Source organism: Belonocnema kinseyi, chromosome 9 (assembly GCF_010883055.1).
Source record: "Belonocnema kinseyi isolate 2016_QV_RU_SX_M_011 chromosome 9, B_treatae_v1, whole genome shotgun sequence".
In the NCBI taxonomy this organism is placed as follows: Eukaryota; Metazoa; Arthropoda; class Insecta; order Hymenoptera; family Cynipidae; genus Belonocnema; species Belonocnema kinseyi.
This window is the reverse complement of record NC_046665.1, coordinates 43,153,093-43,160,938: the sequence shown is the minus strand read 5'-3', so window position 1 is coordinate 43,160,938 and position 7,846 is coordinate 43,153,093. Positions and strand designations below refer to the sequence as shown.

The window sequence follows — 7,846 nt, the reverse complement described above, 5'->3', positions numbered from 1 at the left end:
TGAGGAAAATGGTCAGTGAAACAGGTCCAACATGGTTTTATATGCACGAAATATATGATAAAATAGAGTTTTTATGGGAAATTGTTGTTTAATAAAAGTTATATGAATCGTTCAGTGATCCTGTGTTGTTTGAGGACGTGTTTCAAATTATAGTTATTATACAAAAAATTGTCTTCATTAAAAGAGAAATTCGAACAGACTTTTGTATGTAATTATGATAATATGAGATAAGAAAAATTATTTAATAGTACGGTAAGTATATAGTATTATTCGTTTTTATTTTAGAAGTAGGAAATATTATATTTACAATTTCTCAAAAGATTTATCTTTTTTATAATAATATACCTGCTATTTTCTTCCAGCGTGAAAATTTATGTTTAGAAATCAACGTCTTCATATCGTCGTATGAAGTGGTCAAGATTTTGATTGATTGGGCGTTTATAATTATTTTGTACTTCTATTTCATATCCAAGCAAAACACGCACATTTTTGTCTACGTATTCTTCTGTGCAATCCAGACACATACTAGCAGGACATCGTGGATGTATTAACTGTATTCTACATTCGCAACTCGTTGTTAGAATTCTTTCTAGTCTATTAACTTAATTTATAAAATTTCGCTTGCAGCAAATTTATAACGAGGTTTCTTCATTCATGAGCATTTCATTTTAATTTGTGCGCCTTGTAAGAGAGTTTTTTTATTATTTCGTTTATGCTAATAAATAATTAATCTTCTAATCTGACGTCTCATAAGTAGATAATTTTTTTAACTCTGCAAAGAAAATATTGAATATATATTTGTAAAAATAACATTTAATGTCTAAGAGTTTAATTAATATTTTTAAAAAAAGTTCCTTTCTGTATGTTTTCAGAATTTTTCTGCATATTGTTGACGTGAAGACTTGACAAAAAAGAATTTTAGTTAAGAACTTTTTATTGCAATATGGAAATATTCCAAAAGAACCTGTCATTAAGACACTTTTAATTTGGAATATTATTTTAATTTAAAAAAAAAATATATTTATGAATAATTTTGATTTGAAAGAAATTTAATTTTTCTCAAAGGTTTATAACAAATTTCTGTTATTTTTTTTTTATTTTCATTCATATATAACGAATTTGCTGTTTGCATGACTGCTTAATGAATAATGTCAATAGGATAGTAATTATTAAATGCTAAGGCATGTTGCTTCTCGATAGCTGGATCCTAGAAAAGAAATGCGGATATGATTAATATTAACGATTATATATTCTCAAAGGATTAAAACTTCCTTATTTGGAAGAAATTCGTCAATGTAGGAGGAAGGAAATAAAATTATGTTGAGGTCAAAGTATTTTATGAATACTTCCTTCGTCTTGCGTGGAGTGAGTAATTATTGCCTCTTTTTATTTAACTAAAATATTATTGATTTGCTTATAATTACGTGTCTTTCTATTATAATATAATAAGTTTGTATTAGTTCCTGATGTAGTATTTATGTTCTTGTAATTGAATCTGTAATTTTATTTATTTAAAAGATGAAAAAAAAATTGTTTAAAATTTTGTTGCTTATGTGTTTTGTTTGATCTTCTTATTTTTTTATTTGTTATTGAATATCAATATGAGAGATCTTGAGTCTATTTATGTGTACAACTTTTGATGTATTATCTATTTTTATTTTGACATTTCCTTTTCCTAAAATTTCTAGCATTTGATAGGGGCCTGAATATTGATTATCGAATTTTTTTATTTTTCCTCCTTCTAGTAAAAATACTTTATTTCCTATTTTTAAATCTTGTGGGTTATCTCTCTGTTCGTTGTTCTTGTGGTATTTGTTGAAAATTGTTATTAATAATTCTTTTAAAACATTCGCTTATATCATGACCCTTCTTTTCACAGTAATTGCAAATAATAATTCCGTTTTGTGCATTATTTTGTTGAGAATGGTTAGGGTTTGACAGGTTTGATCATGTTTGATCTTATGATCCCGAATTGAACCGAATATTTTTTAATTGATTTCTGTTAGCATTTGAATATTTTCCTTGATTATTATGATATTGGTGATCGCTGATAATTATTCGTAGTTGGTCTTGAATAGTTTTGAAGTTTTCGCGGATTATTGTTTACGAACTGCCTTTGGTTATTATTTTGAAATGGTCTATGAGTATCATTTGTGAACGATTTTTTATTGTTTTTTTGAAATTGTCTTTGATTTTGAAAATTATCAGGAGAAAATTGTCTTTGATTTTGAAAATGAGTAGAAAATAATTGTTTTTGATTTTGAAAATGATTAGGAAAAAATTGTTTTTGATTTTAAAAATGATTTGGGAGAATTTGTCTTTGATTTTTGGTTTAAAATTGATTTTGTAGTTGGTTAGAATTTGATAACTGTTGTATAAAAGTTGTACATGTTGGTCCCATATGTCCAATCTTTCCGCAGAACTGACATGATGTGATATCTTCGCGAGCAATATTAACTTTATTATTTTGAATTTTATTTTCTGTTGTTTCATCTGGTTGGTGGTAGTTTTATATTTTTCTTAGTTCTTTTGTTGCTGCAATTGATCTTTATATTTCTAATGCACTGTTAACTGTTTCTGAAATTAATTATAATTTTCCTATTCTAGTTTGCAGTTCTGTTCTTAATCCTCGAACAAAACAATCTACTGCGTCGTTTTCTAATTCTTCTATAAAACTGTCTTTTATTTTATTGACTTCTGTACTCAACATATTTTTATTTTTTTTCTTTATATGCGTCACTTATTTTATCAGAGATTTCTTTTACTCTAGTTGCATAGGAGAGTACTATTTCATTTTCCCATTGATAAATGTTACCTAATTCTCCCTGAAGTTGATAAACCGTTTTTAATGGTGCGTACACTGTTTTTAGTTTATTTATTAGTTTATCTATTGTATTGTAATTGTAACCATAAATACAGTTTCTAGCTTCTCCCACAAGCTTACTTCTGAGAAGTTTAACTAAATTTGCGTTCCGTCGAATAATGGAATGCCCTCTAGTGCATCTCTGAGTGAGACCTGTTGGTTAATTATTAGTAGGTAGCTTACTCATGTTTGACGTTTGTGGGTCAAATTGTGAGTCTGATTTCAAGTTTGAGGAATATTGAATGTCTACTTTCGGTATAATATGTTCCTGTTTTAGTTGAGTTTCTTTAAATCGTTACTGTCGAAATGGATTTGAGTCATTAAAATCATTTTCTTTATTTAAAGCATCTTTTTGTGTATTGTCAATTATTGTTAAATTTGCTCTATTTTGATCATCGATATTTATATTAAAGTTTGTGGCAGTCACGTCATTCAATGCATTGTTGTCTAAAGTTTCGTTTTGAAAATTTTTGGAATTTGAAGAAAAAATTAATGTTTTATCTTCGAAACTAGAGTTAATTAGGGATTCTTTATTTGAAGTTGAACCTTCTGATGTGATTTCTGATGAATCACTAGTGCCAGGTGAATTAATTTTCGAACTGTTTTTAAATTCTGTGCCTAACTCAGGTTTTAAAGTTTTTTGAATGTATATTGGAAGCTGTTGATTATTCGCGATTGTTTTTTATAGATGCGGACTTTGTAAAACTTGAAGACGTGTTATTGCCTTGTCTGATTCAGAATTTTGGCCCGACATTTATGTTTTTCATTATGATAATAAGTTAATATTCGAGAATTTCAGTTCATAACAAAAATTTTTACATGTTGGGGGTACTGGGAATAAATATAAATAGTACAGTTCTTAAAATTAAAAGTTGCTGAGAACCCTGTTGAGTTTCATGCTCTTTTTGTAAAATATTGTATGTCCAAAACAAAATTTCTAAAATTGATCAAATGTGATAAATATATATGTGAGTAAAATTAATAATTGTGTGTTATTTTTGGAATAACGATAAAAACTTGATTAAATGTTTTGGAAAAAAATAAAGATTTCATTAAAATAGAGTTTTAATTCAGCGCTTTTATTTGATTATGAGAAGTTTTTAATAAATCTGATAGAGATGATGTTAAAGAGAAACATTTTTATTTCTATTCATAAAAAAATTATTATTTTCTTTTATTTAAGTTATAACAAATTAAAATTAATTTATTTAAATATGAAAAGTTTTTAAAGCGGTTTCTATTACAAACAAAAAATTAGAGATGAATAAAAAGGTTTAATTTAATAGAAAGATGAAAATAATGTTTTAATTCAACTATTAGAGAGACCTTAGAGAGTCTGTGTATAAAAGAATCAAACAGATTTTATTAGAGTTAAAAATGAAATTAACTTTTTAAATATGATAAATAATTTAGAAGTTTTTCACATATTAGAAAAATAATCTAAAAGAAATTAAATCTGAGTTAAAGATGCACTTGAGTTCTTAATTGAATCTGAAAAGAATATCGAAAATTCTCTATTATTTTTAAAGTATAGAAAAAATATTTTATTGAAGTAAAAGATGAAATTAAACATTTTTAAATTTAAATATTGAAAAGGATTTGAAAGAGGTTCGTATTATTTAGAAAAAGAAACATATGGGAGAGTATTTAATTAATGCATCGTAACACTGATTTTATGATGCAAAAATAACGCGTGAATTATAAAATCGACTGTATGATGATCATATGAGTTTATGATTAGTTTTAAATTCTTTAAACTCTGAATGACTTAAAAATATACGTATACTATTACCTTTCTATTTCATATATTCTATTCTTATAATTGGCAAAATAAATGTTTCATTAGAACAAAATGATATACTAATTCTAATACAGCGAAGTCAAGTCTTTGAAATAATCAAAACATACTCATGTTTGATATTAAATTAATCAGAGAAAGACAAAAAGTAAGATATGTAATTTTATTTAGACTTCAACTATTCATTAAAGAACTCTAACTAGCATTATCGCGACAGGGTGGCAAAAGAACGCTTCTGCGAGGTGCCCGCTCCACTAGCGCACATTTGTCGCGTTCTTCGGAAAACCCGAGGCGTAGCCGAGGAAGGACGAGACGGGACGAGGAAGAAAGTGAAGAGACAAACCAAGGAGTGGTTCCAGGAAAACAAGACGGAACCGAGGAATGAACGACATGAAAGCGAGCCAGCCTCGGTATTTCTCGTCTCGGACGGCATGACTACTTTTCCCCTAGATTCTCATAATGAATCGGTGTGGCTCAAATTTGTTGCAACTCAATTGAACATCGATTTTGGTATACTTTGAAAGATCGGCAATTTTCTGTGCAGAGCCATTTAAAAATTAAAGCACCGTTCTTTTGAATCCCGTAAGTTGTAAAATTGAAGGACATCTGCGAATGCTTTTTCAGTTTTTTTCGTGATTTGAAACGGTGCGAATGTCCCTATATTTTTTTACGTCGTAAACTATTCTTTTTATATCAAGAGAAATTCTATTTTATAAAAATTTTTGGATTAAGTTCCGAATATCTAAATTCTATGATTTTCTTGATACTTCTTATATTTATGTAATTTGATGCACTGATTACGAATATGATAGTTGAAATTAGCGGCAAGGCAATTTTCAAGGTACACCCATGAAAAAACCATTAAAATCATGGTCTTTTTTGTTTATCTAAGCAATATGCAAAATTTTTCAAAATGATTCATACAAAAGTTATAGATCTTATCAAAATACATATATTTTTTAAGAGTGACAATTTTCATGAAAATTAGTGATAATCGATTTTCATGCCAAAAACCCATCAAAATAATGGCTTTTTGTGTTCATCTAAGTCAATACGCACAATATCGCTAAATATTTTGAAAAAAGATACATAGCTCATCAAGTCAAACATTTTTTGTTTCAAACATTTTTACCTGCGAGTGATGGCTTTCGCAAAAATTCAGAGGGGTGTCTTACCGCCCCCCCCCCTCCGGGACTTGGGAAAGGGGTAGGGGTTGAAATATATTATTTCTGTGACCAGTCACAGGGGTGCCTACCCGCCTCCACAAGACCTGGAAAAGGGATAGGGGTTTGACCAAAATTATTTCTGTGACTAGTCAGAGGGGTGCCTTTCCGCCCTCCACGGGACTTGGGAAAGGGGTAGGGGTTTGAACAACATTATTTCTGTGACTAATCACAGGGGTGCCTTCCCACCCCCACAGGACTTGGAAAAGGGGTAGGGATTTGACCAACATTATTTCTGCAACCAGTCACAGAGGTGCCTAATTATTCTTGTCGCCACTTATGGCCTGTTGCTACGGTAATGAACAGTACCGAAATAGTTGATCGTTAGATATATCACTAATTGTCTCGGAAACTATCACTCTTGGAAAAAATGCTTTAAAAAGAAAATTGTTATCTCAATGAGATCTACAACTTTTGTCTAAAAAATTTTGCAGAATTTTGCGTATAGGATTGTTTCGCGATTTTAGGTAAAATAATTTTTTAATACATAATTCTGATTCATTCTTTTATCACAGATCAATATTTAAGAGTATATAATTAATTTCCTTTATTTTTATTTAACGGACCCGTAATGTAAAGTTCAATGTCTTATTAATTCATACTTTATCGTATGTTTTTGATAATCAACATAAAAATCGAATTTAAGGCTATCTCCGCAAAAACTGTAATGTCGGTAAGGTGGAGACATTACTTTAGACCTTTAGCGAGACGAAACTTCTGCTTATGATTGCTTATTTGAAAAATAATAACATTATACTATCACATCTCTAAATTTCTAAATTTATTTTATAATTCTAAGCTCTTTACAAAATTATAAGAACATAATTTTACAATGTATTCTCGATTAAATTATCTCTGAGTCAAGAATTTTGTACAAAAAAGGTTCGTTTGTGCAAACCGACGTTTAGAATAATGATATAGTTTCGTAGTTTCTTCAGTTTTCTCCATCTCGGGTGGGGGAGGGGGGGGGGGGAGTGAACTCAGGTAAAAGTAGCATATTCTGATTTCTGAAATAGATGAAGCCTGCCCTCAAGACTTCAACCTCTAGCCTTTTGTTGAACTGACGGATTACCGGTTATTACCTGCGAACAAACAGGCCAGTCCTCGAAAATATCTCAGTTTCGATTTGAATGATTACATTTTCAGTTAAAAGAAAATTAATTTCAACAACAACAAGATTCAAAAGAAGAGAAGCATTTTAACTAAAATAATGAATTTTCAACTGAAATATATGAATTTTAAACCGAAAAGATGAGTTTTCAAGAAAAAAAAAATTGTTAATCAAAATTTGAGTATTTAAATTTTTGTCTCTATAAATAATGTTCAACCAAAGAGCTGAAATTTTAACAAAAGGGTTTAACTTTAAACTGGAATAGTTTAATTTTTAGCCAAAAAGTGAATTTTAAAACAAGAAGATTAATTTTAAAATAATAAGATTCATTCCCTACAAAAAAATAAACAGGTTATCAAAAGAATTCATGAATTTTCAACTGAAGAGGACAATTTTGCAACCACATAGTGGAATTTCGAACTAAGGAAGATCAATTTTGAACCACAAATGAAATAGTAAGAATTTTCAGTTAAAAAAATTATTTTTTAACAGAACTGATGAATTTTCAACTAAAATTCTGACTCTACAACTCGCATAGATTAACTTAATGCCAAAAAGATGAATTTCCAACTACAAAACGCAAATTTTCAATTAAAAAAATTTAATAATTACATTTTCAGTTCATAAAATTAATTTTCAACCAAAGAGCTAAATTTTTAAAAACAATATGGGAATATTCTATTAAAATAGTTAAATTTTTAGTTTAAACAAATTAATATCAACAAAAAAAACTCATTTGAAAAAAATAGTTACATACGAGGGTGGATTGATAAGTTTCCGGCCTGACCAAGAGATGGCGCCACTAGGCCTACCTTGAGGTGGCGTTCTATAGTACCATCCTTAGATAGCTT

General features: G+C 28.9%; 1 long non-coding RNA gene across 1 annotated transcript in view; it reads right to left on the bottom strand.

Annotated features, from left to right (window-relative positions):
* LOC117180762 overlaps window positions 1–7,846 on the bottom strand; it is a 10,421-nt gene that overhangs the window by 380 nt on the left and 2,195 nt on the right. The gene's annotated exons all lie outside the window — the stretch shown is intronic.